This window comes from Syngnathoides biaculeatus, chromosome 6 (genome assembly GCF_019802595.1).
Source record: "Syngnathoides biaculeatus isolate LvHL_M chromosome 6, ASM1980259v1, whole genome shotgun sequence".
Lineage (NCBI taxonomy): Eukaryota > Metazoa > Chordata > Actinopteri > Syngnathiformes > Syngnathidae > Syngnathoides > Syngnathoides biaculeatus.
In genome coordinates, this window is record NC_084645.1 from 21,950,117 (window position 1) to 21,969,170 (window position 19,054).

Genomic DNA, 19,054 nt, shown 5'->3' on the forward strand with positions numbered 1-19,054 from the left:
GTCCGCGTTGTTTGTCATTGCGCATTTTTCCATGATGACATTCACAAATGAATGCAGACATTTGGACCTCCTCCGTCAACGTCTCTCAACCTTTCCAACTTCAAACAGTTCTGCCCATAAAGAAGCTATATTCTTCATATCCTCTAATTCAATCAATTCCACATTTCGGCATCATTTCTTCTGAATTTACACGTACCCACACGCAATATCTCACTCACCCATTTAATAAAATGTTTACATAAATTATGAAACTTGAAAAAAGTCAATGAAATTCATTCTTGTTTTTCTTCTGTTCTCAATTTTTTAAATTCAAATTAATTTTTGTACTATGATCTGCATTTTTTTTAAAATAAAATGTTTTTATTCAATATCATAAAAATAATTTTTAAATTGAAAAATAATCTACAGTAAACCTCAGTTTATCCCAGTTCACTGATTATTATATTTTTCTTTCTCTTTTGTAAAGTTGTAATTGGCATCAAGAAAGTGCAGTGCAGCGATTCATCTGAAGTGAGAGACAATCTTCATATGGGGAGAGGAGTCAAGGTTAGCCTACGTTGTTAGCGGAATTAGCGGAGAGTCATCCCTGTTAGAACGTGCATACTAGTAGTGTATTTGTTTTAAAATCAGACAATTTTAAGTGTAATATAGTCAGATGACTTTCAGATAAGAAACTTTATATGCATCACTGTTGTATATTTACATTTGAAATCAGGGATGCCCAGACTTTTTTTTTACCCCAAGATCTACTTTTCGAGCAGCCAGCCTCTCGCGAGCTACCGACGACGACGACTGGGGGCCATGGGCGGGGGGTCGGGGGTGTTTGGGGGGATGATGATGATGATGATGATGCTCCCAAACCCTTTTTAGGTTAATGTTATGTCGTTGCATATAAAATACAGAATTATCTTTTTGTGCACTGTATTGCCTGTGCTTTCATCCTGGAGCATCTCATCTCATCCTGCACTTTCTACTTTGTCTGCAGATCAGACCTTTCCCACTCGGAAAAGAAAATCATGTCCGGTTTCACCACTTTTTCTTCGAGTACTCACATAGTCCGATAGTCATTGCATCTTAAAACAACATTTCTCCATTCATATCGAAAGTAAACATAAGCAGCATGTCTAGCTTGTCCTTGCTCTATGTTGCCCAGACTGTGTTGCTAACTAAAGCGGCGGTGGTGGACACTCTCATTATAAAACACATTGATGGGCAGTTACAGTACTGTAACATTTGCAATTATGAGTGTACGTCTTTAAGAGCTGAGGGGGTGTCCGGAAAACTAGGAAACAGAGAGTGTGGTGAGCAGCGGTAGTTGTTAGAGAAAGTTCCGTGTGCTGCCTAAAAGAAACCAGTGGCTTCTTCTCTTCATTTTTTACAGTACATATGTGAATTGTGCCATTGGATGGAAAAACCAGTCATCCCTCACTCATTGAATCACATTGCAAATTGCCACAAACTGAATAGCTGGATGTTATGTATTAAATTTGCATTGTATTATTATTTTCCTTTTTGTGCCCAACGCAGAATATCTGCCAATAGACTGCAACAGTGGTGCATAATTGTGCACCCGCGCAGTTTAGAGGGAACATTGGCTGACGTCATTTTTTTTTTCGTGGTACGGCCACAGTCAATCCAACTTTTAAGTAACTGGATTTAATCCAAAAATACAATTAATCCTTTAAGAAGTTATATAGGCAGTCATAAAGATTATTAGGGATTTTTTTTTTTTTTTTTTTTAGCTCTTCAGTACCCGTTCAAAATCCTAAAGGAATATCTCAAATTCAATTTCCATTATTTTCTATGGGAAGAATGCAAAATCCAAATGTACTGTAATCCAAATACGGTGTGATCTGACGTCAGATGCAGCTACGACGTTTCCGTCCACGCGGGCTGACGTTTTTCCAACTCATCCAACAATAATGACTTTTTCAGCCTTTGTTTTGCCCTCATTTTTTTTTTTTTTTTTTTTGGGAGGGGGCTCCATTGTCGGCAGCGTCTTTTATATTAATGAGGCACGGGCGTGAGGGAAGTGTTGTCCTAGCTTTGCTGCCAGATCGTGTTCGCCCCACTTAACATCACCTCATGCAAACTGCCCTTAAATGAGATCGAAGGAGAATGGTCTAATAGCATGTTTTTCTTCATAATATATTTCATCCAGACGTCAATAAAAATCATAAAGTTTGTCACCGCCGCTGCTGCAAGGCTTCAATTTTGTCCTTTATCTGGAAAAGATTGCGATATCTGGGGCTTATTATATGGCAGCGGTGAAAGTGACATTAGCGCAGTTGAGTGTGTGCAGGGGTGCGAAAATAGCACTTTGTTGCTATCTCTCATTCTCTAAATGGAGAGAATTATGGCTGTCAACACATGCATTACCCTCCCACATTTCAAGACGCACGCACACACAAACTTGCACGCTCTTCTGTTATTTCCAGATGGAAGTGAAAGTGTTTGAAGTTAAAAAAAAAAAAATTCATCTTTGATAATACTGCCATTTTGATTTGACAGTAGAGTTTTACATCCATAAAATATGTATGTGTTTGTGTGTGGGGGGGGGGGGACGTCCCTCTCTGGCCCATTATTAGATCTTAAACCACCACGCCGAAGGAAAAACAACCAATCAGCGAAGGAATCACAATTTTACATGCGCTCATGCCCGCGCCCTCGGGAATTTGTTACCACAGAAACGCTTCATAACGGAATAAACGCAATACCTTTGACTTTTTTTTGTTTTTTTTCTGGAGAATGTACTATCAACGGATCACACGCATGGTAAGACAAACTATTATTGATGCCGAGGTCAGGTGGCACCATCAATTTCCGCTCCCAACAGCTTCTAAGATACTTACACCCCTTTTAGGGGGAAAAATAAGGCCCCATCCCCTTAAATGTGTGATATGTGATAATCATGTGATAATCTGGGCTGGTAATAATTGAGTCCACCATATAATGAGAATTACTGATTTCTGTTCTTTTTACGATCAAGAGTTGTGTGCAGCTACTACACATCTCCTATGTGTTTTATTTCAAAGATTAGGACATGCGAGTCAGGATAGATTAGGATATGATAGCCTCACGAAAAAAACCCCGAAAATGACACAAGGTGCGCGGCGCAACCAGCACACGTTTATTTTGTATAACGCAGCTTCTGTACACAGACGTGTCCCTGTAGTGACTTGTTTTTCTCAACTATTTAATATGATTTAATATTTAATAATTAACCCTCAATCATGGCTCCAAAGAAGGCAAGTTGCTTGCTTTAAGTTATTCTGCACTTTTGTCAATAAAAAAAGTTTACGAGGCCGGGGGCCGAGTCGCTACAGATACAGCAATGCACTCCCAGCCTGGCGTACTCTACAACTAGTAAAGCATACATTTTAAGCAAAAAATAAATATACAGTATTTCTTAAATTATTATATACTATTATATAAAGTATTAACCTATACATGTATTTCTACTATGCAGTATATTATCAGGGAAAGCTAAAAAAATGTGTTAAAAAGCCAAATTTTTTAGGCTTGTAACGCATTATTCCTTTTTCCATTCATTGTAATGGGGAAACATCGATTTGGTTTTTGAACGAATCACTTCTCGAACCATTTTCTGGAACGGATTGTGGTCGAGAACCGAGCCATCACTGTACTTCTACATTATATAGATTCAATAAACAATTGGAGAAAGCACATTCTTCCCAAAACGCCTACATTAAAAATCATTTCTATTCCTTCTTAATTTTATTTTCTATATTTGGAATTAAACCAGACACATAGGTTAACACACTAATCTATACAGATTTTACATCTTGCACGTCTTATAAGCAATAGTTCCTATAAACAGAAATGTCTCTTGTTCTTTGTTCTTGTTGCTATGTTGTTCCTTGTTCTTTGTTCTGAATAACAGGGCAGCACCGACTGCCGGAGTAAAATTCCCTGTGTGTTTTTTACACACTTGGCCATTAAAACTGATTCTGATTCTGATGGTGGACGACTGGTCAGAGCGTTTGACTCACAGTTCTGCGGACCGGGGTTCAAATCCAAGCCCCAACTGTGTGGAGTTTGCATGTTCTTCCCATGCCTGCATGGGGTTTCTCTCTGGGCACTCCGGTTTCCCAAAACGTGCATTCATTGGACACTCTAAATTGCCCGTAGGTGTGATTGTGAGTGAGACCGGTTCTTTGTTTTTGTTCTCCATGTGCCACGCGATTGGCTGGCAAACAGTTCAGGTTGCACCCTGGATTCTGCCTTAAAGACGCCCGGGGTAGGCTCCAGCACTCCCGTGGCCCTCGTGAGGATAAGCAGCTCAGAAAATGGATGGACTCACTGAAATTTCGACTAGCTCAATAAATCAGTCACGGATCCTTCGATCGTTTCATTGTTCCTGGAGGAACTGTAGCGATTCTAAAATAATAACTTTTGGTCACTAACAGTAATTGTAAGAAGGTGACAGTATTTATGTCCCAATGAAAATCTAAAATTTAATGGCCCACACTTTGGCCAAAACCTTTTAACTTTTCCTGTGGCTTATTTTCTCGCAGAAGTGTACAAGTGAAGGTAGACGGGAGTAAAATTGTGATGATGGCCGTACATCTTCCGGGCACGTTTATCCCGAGTGCATGACCCTAGTGAGGAAAAGCGGTTTGGTAAATGAATGACGGCGGTTTTCGCTTAGCGATCGGAAATTCGCTACGTTTTTGTCTTTCAACGGCGGACCTCCACAAAAGCCTCGGGAATGCACGCTGCGAGGCAAACGGGGCCGTTTTCAGGCTCGCTTTGTGTTCTTTTCCCAGGTGTCCTTCGAAGACGGACTCACGGCGTCGAGTGGCGGTAACGAAAAGTGTCACGGGGGCGGAAACGATAAGAAAAGTGGCGTCCTGGCTGCTTTGAAGAACTCACGCCAGTTCACCTGGTGGGCTCAACTGTGACGACGCAACACACAAGGAAGTAAGCCTGACAAATCAAGAGAACGCACACACACAAACGCACACGGTCACCCGCAGTCCCTCACATGTCTCGCCCACAGCCCTTCTGGGCTTGTCTCCATGGTAACCACAGCGGGGATGGTGTCCTTGGCAGCGACGAAGGGATGGAGATGAGGAGAGGAGAGGGAGGAAAAGGAGGGGTGAGCTGGTGACACTTGTTGAACGGTTAAAAGGATACCTTGACATTCACATTTTTTTGTTTTAAATCTCGCTTGCATCCAAGCCTTTCTCCGGCTGCGTTGGGAAATGCGGCCTGTGAACGCTGCCGTGGCCCGTCGAGCGAGTTCACCATTTTGGAGCCTCGCTCCAGCATGGAGTGCGTGCTTCTCAAACGCTGAGATTTGCAGCCATAAAAATGATCTTGAGGACCTTTCCGACCTGTCAATCACTCGTACAATAATAGACAATCAGATAATCATTGTGCCGCAAGCAATGCCGGTGGCCACTAGCGTGCGCTTGGAAAAGTTCATGTTATGAAGAAAATGGTCCTCAGATGCGGTTGGGGAACGGGCAATTCTGATGCTAGCTCACAAGGGGCCCGCTTGATTCATTTTCCAAAGCCTAAAACGCAGTTGACGAAGTGTCTACGATGGATTAAGGCTCGGGGAATAGCGCACGTACAACTAAATGTGACCAATATCAACAAACACAAGGCTGTATGTTCAAAGCTAGGTGAGGGAGAAGTACCTTCTCTGAGTTTGATTTCATTATTATCAGTGCAGGAGAACAACTTTCACTTTGTTAGCGTATCGCTGACCTGCTGAATGAAGTGTGTCATGTTTCATGCCGAAAAGTCGGGGTTATTAATACGTAAATGCGCCATGTCACGCAAGAGAAATGTCTATGTGCCTATTTGTATCACGTCGGACTTAAGACAGAGCACTTGGTTCCGTTACGAGCTAAGTCAAATGAATACACCCACTCACTTATAAAGACTTCAATGATATTACTGGTAATTTTTCCGATTAAAAAGTATTCACCCTGCTTTACATGCGCAGTACGATTCCACTATTTTGTCCTGTCTGATTTTAATATGAAGTTTGTGAGGCGTCAAACTTTCTTGCATGGATCAACAACGTTTTGCGTCCTGCTCCGTCCAAAATCATAATTCTGTGTACATATCGTTGCGTGAAATAGTTAAACCTCTTTGTAGAACTCTCTTGGACAAGTGTGACGGATTTGGCAAAAAAATATACTGCAATATTTTCTGGAATACGCGTTAGAGAACAGCAGAATAACAACTTTGGAGTACATTTAAACACGTCCACATTTTACACCGACAAAGACCAGGTAAGAACAAGAATTTATCAAATCTAAAAGGATTCTTTTTATTTTTTTAAATCTTTTGACAGATCCCACACAGAAAGATAAATGCAGGGGATATTTAATATTCGCGGCATTCTGAGTTTTTCAGATGAAATTGTCATTTTTGTGAAACGTGTAAATCCGTTGAGAATTTTTTTGGTGGGGGGGGGTACGGCTTGACTTTGGCGGCATTTCGTCGGGATTTTCACTCTGAGGTTAATATTTCGTAGAGAAGCATTCTGTTTACTATGGCATAGGTATAACTTGTAGATATACGTACGCATATGTATGTTATTGAGCGGTCTGCACGTTTGCCAGTATGGCGAAAGTCTTGGAGCGAAAAGATGAAGATCGTGCCAGCGAAAGTGATAATAAACCACGGGGTAAAAAAAAAAATGTTTCAGATGGGCATGGCTTGAAAAAGGTCTAACCGTGCAGATCGGAACGAAAACTGCATCAACACGTCCAACCGAACACGTACAAAAAAAGTGGACGTTTCCGGCAAAGTGCTGCTCACTCTGTGTTCTGATGTGATCAAATACGGAAGCCGAAGAACAAAAGAATATCCAGGAGCACGAAGGTAAGTTGGACGTAAAATATTATTTCATAATTGACAACTGTTCATAAGATTAGGCCTGTGTGTAGCACTGGCCCTGTAGATCACGCATTTTATCGCTCACTTTTATATTTCTTGATCTCTCTTTCTCGCGCTTATATAAACATATTACTTGTCTACTTATTTCTGAAGTATAACTTGCAGTAGCCTGTTTGATATATCGCTCAGTCTATATTTTTATGTCTGAAGTTTGGCAAAATTATTTTGGTTGTTTGGACTCATATTTCAAGTTTTCTAAATATTATGATTGCCCTGTATTTACACTGTAATAAGTAACCAGAGGTCACTATTTAACTGTGTTTAATAAAGAAAATAATAAAATAAACCCCCCAATCACCAAATGCAGACATTTTCCATGTTTTTCCAAATTGGTCATTCTCATCCCTGTAAATAATCATTTAACTGTTTTGGTCGTGTGGTGTGCTCAGATAATCTTGCTAAAGAACACCACAGGCATAAAAATTTTGCTGTCGATTTCAAAATGTTGCATGATCTCACAACCCCCCCCCCCAAAAAAAAAAAAAAAAAAAAAAAAGAAAAAACACTTCCTAACCCTATATGCGCCAACGGTCCCCGAATGTTGCCAAATGCTGCTGGAGCCGACAGCTTTGTAAAATTGCGTTCTACTAAACTAAACAAAAGAAACAGAATTATACATTAGCGTAATGTATTATGTATTAATGTATTATTATTATATTTAATACCTGTGGATCAATACATGTAGATATAAAATATAACCTATATAATAATATATACAAGCATATATTATTGATTCTCTGCCACCTGCTTAATATTACTTTAGTTTGTCTTCATGACTGTTAAATTGCCTCTTGGTGGCTTTGTCGCGTACACTAGAAGGAGCCGCAAAAAAAATTAATCAAGATGCCAAAACAATTTCTTTTACATTCTGTTTGATGATGTTATTACTAATTTTTCTATAGGGTAAATATTATAGATAGGTATTTCCCTTTTTACAAAACCTTTTTGGGGGCATGTTGGGGTGGGCTGCAACAGATTAATGGATTCTCCATTTATTTCAATGTGGCAACATGATTTGGTTACAAGTGTGATCCAAAATGAATCAAACTCAGCGGTAGGGATCGATTGAAGGATTGCGACGGAAGGCGCTCTCCCGCTTTCCTTTCGTCCCCTCCGCCGCTTGAGACGTGTTCCTCTTTGGGGGGACACCTTGACATTTTCACTTCCATTCAGCTGTTTTTGATTTAACGAGGCGTTCCGGGGGGAGGGGGGGGGGGACGCGCTAAAAAAAGGCTGCAGTTTGACGTCTGTACCTCAACCGGGGGAGCTCGTGTTTTCATCGCGGTTATACAATATCAATGGCGGCGGAGATTTGTACAAACAATTCTGGATCAACTGTTTTTATCACAGGCGGGGTTGGGAGAGTCACTTGAAAAAACCTGTTGAAAATGTAGTTAGTAACATAATCCAAGTACCATAATATCAAAGTAAGGGGGCAGTGTCCAGACATTAATGTGGCAAAGCCAATTTACTTTAAATGGTGACAATTTTTGCTGAGTTTTCCATCCTCCTTTGAAACTCATCAAATTTTAATATTTTCAATATTTTTCATGGGAAACGTGTCTGAATAATTTGAAAATCCACCCCCTGGTGCCAGTTTCCCTTTGCAATATGACGACATCTAGTCGGCGTGCAAGTATGTCATGAGAAGACTCCCGAAAAGTCTGGAAAGAGCCACGCCGTGATGCAAAGAATTTGATTTCAAGTGGCCGTTTTATTGTCACTGTCAATTTCCAGCGGATTGCTCATGGATTTAAACTACCGTAATTTCCGGTCTATAAGCCGCGACTTTTTTTCCTACAAGCTTTCAACCCTGCGACTTATGCGGGGATGCGGCTAATTTGTGCATTTTTTCCGAATGGCCGCAAGGGGGCACTCACGCGGAAAGGGTAAGAGTGAGACCGGTGGAATATATATGCCGAGGAAGTGACTTTTACCGGTATGTATTTTTTATTTTTTTTTTAAACCTGCCCGTTAGCGCTGTGCTAGCGTGTTGCTGCTGTGGTACTGCCGTGTCTCTGATTTTTACTGGTATCCTTTTTTTTTTTTTTTTTTTTTAACCGGCCCTGTCAGTGCTGCGCTAGCGTGATGCTGCTGTTTTACTTCCGCGTCTCAGTGATTTTTACCGGTATGTTTTTCTTTAACCAACCCTGTTAGCGCCGGGCTAGGGTGTTTCTGCTGTGTTACTGCTGTTTCTCAGTGATTTATTTATTTATTTATTTTTTTAACCCCCTGTTCGTGCTAGCGTGTTGTTGCTATGTTAAGCTAAGGTATTAAAACTTTGCCACCTTTCTTTGTAAATATCTCGTGTTTCAATGTGGGCACTTTCGGCTTTATACAGGTGCAGCTTATGCATGTAGCAAATGATATTTCCTTTGTAAATGTACTGGGTGAGGTTTATAATCCGGTGCGCTCTGCAGGCCGGCAATTCCGGTATTTCCTCGACAAATGGAGGTCTCTACATTGCAAATATTCTTTTTAACAAGTATTATGTTAACATGTTCAATATTTTTTTTACCAATTTCTGACAATTGTCTCATTTGCTAATGCTCCAATTGCATTGAGATTGACGCATATGTATGATGTGGGTGCAGTTTTTATAAAGTTGTACAATTAGCTTCTCTGGCCTCCAATGCAGTGATATAACCTGCGCTAAAAGCTCCGTTTGCTCGTTATTGACACCCTTTGACAGTCCCCATCCATTGATGAGTGCAATTTGAACCCATTCGAGTGAACGTCATTCAGATATTAACGGCCAAAAAAATCATCACTTGTCACGGCAAAAGTCAAAGACGGCCTTTCAAGTGCATGGAAAAAAAAAAAAAGCCAATCAAATGTCGAGCATATGAGACAGTGCTTTAGGTACAGTTATGCAGTCCAATATGAGCCATATGAAACAATTCTTCCTTTTTTTTTCATTTTTTTTTTTTTTTTAGAGAAAATAATGAGGCGCACATGGAAACAGTCTCTGTAGGTGAAAAGACGGAGACCTCTCCCTTCCTCATCATCTTTTACAGCCACATGACTGATAGCAGTCAATCTACTCGTCTGCGACACATCCTTGGAAATCAGATTTTTTTTTTTTGGGGGGGGGGGGGGGTTGCCGGTCAGACAGATTGGAGGAGACGGCGAGACAAAAGCACAATGAGAATTCTCCCCCAGGTTGGAGAAACTACCTGTCTTGATAGCAGATGTGCCAGATCACATCGAGTGGCCCTTATGGCGCGCACGCCTTTCAGCGGGGGCACAATAGGTCGTACAAACACACACACACACACACATTGTCATTCTGCTGTCGTCGGGGGCCGAGGCGTATCCTGGGAGGCGACTAAAAAGACAATAAACAGGGAGAGCGAAAACAGCGAATAAAGGTCAGAGCGAATGCGGGAGAATGATGAGGATGGCGTGTTGCGTTTGCGTGCGAATGGAAACAGACGTCGGTAAATTAGGGGGCTCGTTATAGTGCAAAACGTACCGGGAAACAGGTCACCTTATTCGGTAAAAGACAACAATGTAGCATAGAGAATAAACATGGCTGTAGGAATTGTATTTAATAACTGTCACAATCATTCTAAAAACAATCACATAAATACATACATACAGATAAATACTTGGAAAAAAAATCCCCAATTTGTCAGCAAGGCAGTGTTAAAGCAACCACATGCATTTGCCTTAAAGGCCGCTAGCTTAATGCTAACGCATAATAGCAAACGCCATAGAGAGGCTAACGAACAGCTTTAAGAAACGGATGTTTGAACACAGAAGTTAGCGTGTCTCGCAGAAAGGCAATGTAATGATACATATTTACAAACATAAATGCGTCATCCTTGCAGTTTACTGAAGCGTTTTGACCGTCTCCCTCACGTACATCCGGTTATCTTCATTATACTGCCCCCTAGGTGACAAAGGTGCGCACACCAGAAGGAACAGCACAATGTTCATTGAATTAAAGCAAAACAAACACAGTTCAAGTCGTTGCGTTCCGTTTAAAGGAGAAGTCCGGTCGTTGATTTAACAATGTATCAGATAGGTCATGGCATATGTACTGTCACTTGAAAATTAGGATTTTAATCCAATATCATTTAACGTTGTTTTGAGAATATTTACAAAGAAATCCTCGCCGGGTTGTAGGGGTCTTCACGTGCGGTACCACCACGATCGGACACGGTAAAATGCTTTACTGTATCGCAAAATTTTGCCAAGTGTTAGGCCTAAAGTTGAGCAGGTCTGCCGCCGGTTATTTTTCCTACATGTCCGAAGAACCATCGGAAAATTCGACATTATTTACACCCACATGTTCAAATCTGTATGGAAGTATTCCGCTGCTATTTCTTCGTCAGACGAGGATAAGTCGGAGAAATCAGCGCCGGCCATAATTGTGTCACAACGTCAAGCGAGCCTTTGTTTGCGCATGTAATACGTCACGCCCGCGCACGTAGGTCACGTGACTCGCCAAAATGGCGGCGACCGGGAACATTCAAAATTACCGATGTAAATATTCTGAAAACAACCTTAAATGATATCAGATTACAATCATAATTTTCAAGGTGCAGTACATGTGACATAACCTATCTGATACATTGTTAATTCAATGACTGGACATAACAAATTATATCAATCATATAACTATGAAAGGGGTATTTTTCCTTATCAAAAACATTACAAAATGATCCGTTTTTTTTCTTTGAAAAGCCAGAGTGGAGTAAAGTGTATTTCATTTACAATTTGAGATTTTTAATTTTTTAAAAATCACCGTTGACACCCAACAGTCGCATTAAAAAAAAAAAAAAAAAAAAATCTCCATACTTGGCACAAGTGGCGGTATTTTAAAGTCGTGCAGTAGTACGTACTAGTGCAGCCGTTTCGAACGTCATGTCATTATCCAAGCCGCTTATCCGCACAAGGGTTGCGGAAAGCTAGAGCCTATCCCAGCTAACTCCGGGCGAAAGGCGGACTACACCCTGAACTGGTCGCGAGTCAGTCGCAGGGCAGATATCGACACCATCACTGAGTGGGAATTGATCCCACGGTGCCCTCACGTCTCGGAGGGCTCTTCTGTAACCGTGGTAACGCAAAGTTTATTTCAACCTCTCTTTGCGTATGCTTATAAAATTGCCAACCGTAGGCGAGATGCGTTGACCACTCAGGTCTCTCGAGATTTTACAGATACATCTGTAAGCAACATCTTCATGGAGGTGCTCCTTTTTTTTTTTTTTTTTTACATTTTTCTTTACATTTTTTTAGGATGAATGCAAACACCAATATTAACCTTTGCAAGAAAGCACCCGTGAAAATGCTTCATGTATTTTTTTCAGCTAGAGCTTTTTTTTTTTTTTTTGCTTTTGCTTTGCAGCGGTGAAAAATTCATATTTTCGTTCTAATGAGCTGGAAAATCGGGAGACTTTTCATAAATATTTAGTAACTTTAAAAACATATTTTTTTTTTTTTAAATGTACCGGGCGTTTCCATATTGATGGAACTCATGTGGTGGCGTTTTTTTTTGTTGTTTTTCTTTGTAATTCATGGACGGTGTCTCACATTTTAATATTGTGTCCCCCACTTTCAATGCGCTTTGAAAGATGTTTCATATTTCCCCAGCACCTAAATGTTTTCATCCAGGTGCTCTCAGAGCTCATCGCCACACCGTCGGCATGCATCTTCGTCACCACGAGACAAATGGCTGGCGGCGTGTTGCCCGTGCGGCATCACGGCGCGTGATGGCGATTACAACAAGCGCGAGCTCTTTGCCTTGACAAATATTTGTCCGTGAGCGCATTAATATTAATTTGGATAAATGCTCTTTGACACGGCCTATTCCTCTTTTTAAATTGCGTGGCAGCGGGTTACAGGAGCGTCTTTTCTTCAATGGACCTTCAAACCACTTTTTAATGGATCGTCATGCCCGCGCTCATTTATTAACATTAGCCCCCCTCCGAGTCCGCGATAAATTCCGTCGCCTTCCTTGTGGACGTGCGGCGTACACACTTTGCATATATGCTATTAATGTCGCCTCCGTGGGAAATGACACCCGCAACTCTCACGGGTCACAAAATTAGGTACACCCGCATAATTTCACGATGATGGATTATCAGGCGAAAACTGTTTTGAGTTTAGAAACGCTGTCGAAGGTTATTATTCCGACAAATGTATTGCCTTTAGCTGTGCCTCAAGGGGCCTGAAAATCACCAGCGCGTTTCCTCAAAAACAATCCTCTGCGGAAGTCACCATGGAAAGTTGGGAAAATTGCTTTTTTTTTTTTTTTTTTATCTCGGAGGTTGGGTGGGATGGAAATTGATAAGAAATTTGCATTTCCAAATCCACGATTGACAATACCCATTATTTTTAATTCCTTATTGATTCCTTTATCGATTCTCATTGAGTTAGGAATGAAATAATACAAATGATGTATGTAATTACGGGTATCATTATCATTATTGAAAACATATGATGTGATAATAAGAAAAGATCTTTCCGCACAGTGCTGTGGAATTTGGACAACGTTGTAGAGCCTGATGTAGGGCATTCTGTGGCCTGTTGCTGATACAGTGGTACTAGTAATCCATCCATCCATCCATCTTCTACCACTTCTTTGGGTCGGGTCGCGGGGAAAGTAGCTTCAGGAGGGATACCCAGGCTTCCCTTTCCCCAGCCACTTCTTCCAGCTTTTGTGGAGGGATCCCGAGGTGTTCCCAGGCCAGCCGAGAGACTCTGCAGCGCGTCTCGGGTCGTCCCCCGGGGGTGTCTTTCCGGTGGGACATGCCCGGAACACCTCACCAGGGAGGCATCCGGATTAGACGCCCCAGCCACCTCATCTGGCTCCTCTCAATGCGGAGGAGCAGCGGCTCGACACTGAGCCCATCCCGAGCTTCTCACCCGTTCTCTAAGGGAGAGTCCGAACACCCTGCTCAGGAAACTCATTTGTATCCCGAATCGTGTTCTTTTGGTCACGACCCACAGCTCGTGGCCATCGGTGAGGGGAGGAACGTAGATCGACTGGCAAATTGAGAGCTTCACCTTTCGACTTAGCTCCCTCTTCACCACAATGGATCGATACAAAGTCCGCATCACTGAAGACGCTAGACCGATCCGTCTGTTGATCTCCCGCTCCATTCTTCCCCCACTTGTGAACAAGACCCCAAGATACTTGAACTCCTCCACTTGGGGCAGGATCTCACCCCCGACTCGGAGAGGGCACGCCACCTTTTTCCGACTGAGGACCATGGTCTCAGATTTGGAGGTGCCGATTCTAATCCCAGCCGCTTCGGTCTCTGCTACGAACTGCTCCAGTGAGCGTTGGAGAGCACAACTTGTGGAAGTCAACAGAACCACATCTTCTGGAAAGAGCAGAGTTGCGATGCAGAGGCCACCAAACCGGAATCCTCTACGCCTCGGCTGTGCTTAGAAATTCAAATCGGTGACCATGGGCAACCTTGGCGGAGTCCAACTCTCACTGGAAACAAGTCCAACTTATTGTCGGCAATGCGGACCAGACTCTGACAGTAGTCTTCCAGGAACTGAACCGCCTGTGATACTAGTAATAATTTTCCTTCAAAATATATGAAATTAATGGCAATTGTCTTTGATCTTTTCTACCTTCAATTACTGAAAACTAGCCTTCTTTTGTCAGGCTGTGTTGTAGCTTGATGGAAAAACTACACAAAGGAAGGCTGTAGCAGAGATTCAAATCCCAAAAAATGAGAACTGTGAGGCAGAAGTGCCAACCACTAATCCACCATTCTGCCCGGTTTAACTCCAGTAATGTTTTAAATCGGAGAAAGGTGTCTATGTTAAAAGAGTACAATCTAAGAAGGCAGTACACCTGAACGCTTTATCGGAACAGCGGATGGACAAGAAAGTCTCTCCCTCGGCCGTCGTTTGTCTTTGTCACGTTGACAAAGCGAGGAGCTGCCGCTGGACACGGGGGCTGAGGGATGCTGTCAAGCAGACAAAAGCGGCTTATTCAAGCCTTTGTGAGCCCAGGGAGCCGCTCAAATTAGCCCACACAGGTATTTTCCCGGGCAGAAGAAAAAGGCGGGTTACATGTGACCCAAAAAGGATGAATCCAGAAGGTGGCGTACGGGGGTGGGGTTGGGCTTTGATTTGGCGTTGGGGAGGGCCTGATTTCACTTTCTGTTAAGACGGGGCGGAGGGTGGCCATCTTTCAGTCTAGGGTGTCTGACCCACTCGCTGGCTCAGTGTGCAAAGGCGACCTGAGGGTTTTAATTTTTGTGACCATTTTACGCTTGTTCATGTTGGGTGATACTGTGAGGATAAGCGTCTAAGAAAATGAGTGTATGGTTTTATCATGTGGGTGATGATGTTCTAGAAATCCCTGCTTTCTGCTGAATTGATGTTTAGTTTTTTTTTTTTTTTTTTGCACAATACCGATTCAACATATACATGTGAGGCGCGAGTATTATTTATGTCCATTTGGGGTCACCACTGCATTGTTTCCGACTTTAAATACGTGTGGCTTTAAGGGCGTTTTTTGACCTGGAGTCCGCGAAAACAAAGTGTGGAGTCGGCTCGCTGTTTACTGGCTAACAGCTCATTGAGTGACGCGGCGTCAGTTTTGGCCGTGCAGCTAGCTTATGGATGTGATTGTTATCCGTCACTTCTGTTACCGTTTGCTTCGTAAAATGATCGAAAGTCCAACAAAGGCTGACTATCCCTGAGCGATTGTGGAGGAATTGCAATGTTTTCTAACTAGTAATGATTAGCTATCATAAATTAACGATGTTAACTTCACAGTATTGAGGATATGACATTTACTTAAGTTTTTACAAAGCACAAAATATTATAAAGGACTATTTTTTTCCTCTGAAAAACATTACATTACAAATATTTCTGCTGTTAATTTCGGAGTCTGTCATGGATTAATGACATTTCCTTTCATTTCAGTGAGGAAAGATTAGCTAAGTTACATGTTTTGAGTTACGAAGCGTGGCGATGGAGCAAATTAAACTCGTATCTCAGGGCAAAATAGTAGATATTTGACAAAAGTACTTAAGTTCAGTAACTAGTTGTATTTCTTTGCTTTTGTACCACTGGTTGTTGGTGGTGAAATGAAACTCACAGAAGGTCACATGCAGATTCCTGCTTTTAGTAGCATGGAAGACGCATAGCATACACGCAATATGTGTAAAGTACACTGAAATACACGGAGTGAAAGTCGCTGTGTCAAACACCTCAGACGAGCTCTGCCAGGGGCAAGTTGCCAGATGGAAAACTAGCCACAGTGATCTACTTACTAAATGAGGGACTGAAGGCAAACGTGTTGTCTCATTAGGGCTGCACTGCCACGACAACAACAAAAGAAGCAATCAGAGGAGCAAATGTAATTGCTTCACGCGGTGCCATATCCTTACCTATAGCACAATAGATAACAATTACGCATCATCGTAATTATGAAGTCCTTTTTCAAAGGGAGTTGGCCGCTTACGCCTGCATGTCGCCCCACGACGAAGCCGTGTCCGTCGGTCTAGGACACCAGCTTCTGATTGGGGCCCATTTGGATGACTAAATACTCAAATCAGCGTTTGTCAAAAAAAAAACAAAAAACGACCCTAAAATGGCTGCCTCAAACCGACTTAGCTGACGTCGTGTTCATTTTCGGATACCCGTGCTTCAGGTGTTTTAGCGCGTTCGGTTATGATAGCAAATCCCGTTGACGGGTGAAACTGGTCACAGTGGTAACTTTTCAGGGCATGGTGTAACTTACATGAAAACTAGTCATATCTATAGGTTAAAAAAATGTTTTTACATCCATCCATCCATTTTCTACTGCTTCGCCAGGTTGGGTCGCAGGGGAAGTAACTTCAGTAGGGATACCCAGACTTCCCTTTCCCCAGCCACTTCTTCCAGCTCTTCCGGAGGGATCCCGAGGGGTTCCCGAGCCAGCCGAGAGAAATAGTCTCTACAGTTTTGTCCTGGATCGTCCCCGGGGTTCCCTTTCCGGTGGGACAGGCCCGGAACACCTCACCAGGGAGGCGTATGCGAGGCATCCGAATCAGATCCCCCAGCCACCTCGTCTGGATCCTCTCAATGCCGAGGAGCAGCGGCTCGACACTGAGAACCCTCCCGGATGACCGAGCTTCTCAGTCTATCTCTAAGAGAAAGCCCGGACACCCTGCGGAGGAAACTTTTTTTCCACCGCTTGTATCCGGGATCTTGTTCTTTCGGTCACGGTGTTGGTGTATGTTTCAGTATTATATCACATAATGCTTCTGTGTGAGAGTATGAACATTTCAAGATTTCCATTTTCCAGATGTTTCCAGAGTTGCCCCTTGAGCGGAATCCATTTATTTTATCTGTGCTTGTGAGCAGGTTTTCCTTTCAGCCTTGCATATGTGTGTTCAGTTCATTCAGATGATCGAAAATGTCAGCCAGGTGTGACAGCTTTGCACATCACTCATCAGTTGCAAGTAGTTTTGCGTAATTGGACCTCTCATTTGTCAGAAACACTTTTATTCCCTGCCGTAGTTCATAAACATGGGCCAGTATCTTGCCACGGGACAACCACCGGACCTCTGTATGAAACAATAATCTTTTATGTTCCGTGCCCGTCTACTCGCATAAAGATGCAAATATGCGACCTTTCACAGGTCGAGATTTTACAAAGTTCACCATGCGCGCAACATCATCCAACGCAAGAAATAGGTCTGCCGGTAAAGTCTTGGCTACGAGGGCCTCGTGCCGTAAAAAGCAGTGTGTAACGATCATATCGGGGTTTCTTACCTTCACTCTGGTTCAAAGCCTTTGGTGCGTCCGACCGGCCATGGCTACCGCTCCATCAGTCCAGACGCCTGTGCAGTTTTCCCATTTAAGTCCACTTTGTTCCAGATATTCAGACATGACGCGAACAATTTCCTCTCCTGCTTTTTTTCTGGCAATGTCTTGCAAAAAAGGAAGTTTTCTCCTGTTGCATTTCCATCCACAAGCAACAATGACCAGGATTTTGGGATGTCCACTAGTATCAGTCAAGTTGCAGTGCAAACTGTGAGGACCTTTTTCAAAACTAAACATTACATTTCTGCAGAAATGTCACCGATACGTCTGGAAATGTTGTTATCTGAAAGACGGACGTACTTGGGCTATTTCTTTAGCCACTTTAGACAGGCGAGAACAATTTATTGGTGACAAGTTCAGTAACGAGTTAGCTAGTTTAAGGGCTTTTTCGTTTTATCTTTGTGGGTTTTTCTCATCAACGTTGCCCGTTTCTCCACATGTGCATGACGGCGGTCAAAATACTTTGCATTCTTGTTCTGAAGTTTAGGGTCTTTCGTTTGGAGACGCAGTTTAAGCGTACTTGGAACCTTAGCACTGTTGAAGTCGATGTCGGATCCCCGGCGAGACTAAATCGAAATGAAAGCTAGCTTTCGCTATATTGCCTGACACCAGAGTCTTTCCACGAGTAAACAGTCTTCGGTTTCTTTTGACCTCCACTCATTCTTTGGCCTTTATCTATGTCAAAATTTTTGTCCAGAGTCCAATTCCGAGTTAGCATCTTTTCTTTTAAAAAAAAAAAAAAAAAAAAAAAAAACCTCACCATCACAGTCACCGTGTAGCTTCGCTAGCAACAATGCCACCGTCACCGCCGCCTGACCCATCGCGAATCAAAGTAATTAGCTACACATTGCCACGTATTGATATAGAAAATTATTGCATGATTTTCTGCCGATCACTGGACAGCACGGACCTTGATGATGATGGAACACCGGTAAAAATTTCCATTCAGCGGCAATAACATTCATCGTTTTCCGCAGAAGATAAAGAATTTCTGCCTGTGAATATTTTTACCTGTATGTGTTGCTCCAGCCTGTGTTCAAAATACATTATAATTACTACTTCATTAGCCAGTCTATGCTGTTTTGCACTGTATGTTCGCGTCGACCTAACAGAGTTCGGCAAGTTAATTTGATTAAATACACATCATGTGCAGTAATTTTTTTTCTTTTGTTTATTCGTAATGTAATCTACAATTGGAAGTGGCAATCAGCAGTTCATAACAAACCGTATCTAAATTTCGTTCTCTCGTCTGATTTTTCTCATTTCAAAACTGGGTGTTTTTTAGTGCAATTGTTGCACCGTTCCGAAGCTTTTGGAGATGGAG

General features: G+C 42.3%; 1 long non-coding RNA gene across 4 annotated transcripts in view; it reads left to right on the plus strand.

Moving 5' to 3' along the window:
• Positions 1–19,054, plus strand: part of LOC133502542 (uncharacterized) — a 90,907-nt gene that overhangs the window by 52,407 nt on the left and 19,446 nt on the right. For 2 of the 4 annotated variants that reach the window (XR_009795498.1, XR_009795500.1), the window contains exons 3-4: positions 4,791–4,944; positions 5,024–5,122. This is a non-coding gene — a long non-coding RNA (uncharacterized LOC133502542). Of the gene's footprint in view, positions 1–4,790; positions 4,945–5,023; positions 5,879–19,054 lie in introns of those variants that run through there. The other 2 variants (XR_009795499.1, XR_009795497.1) reach the window with 2 other exon arrangements.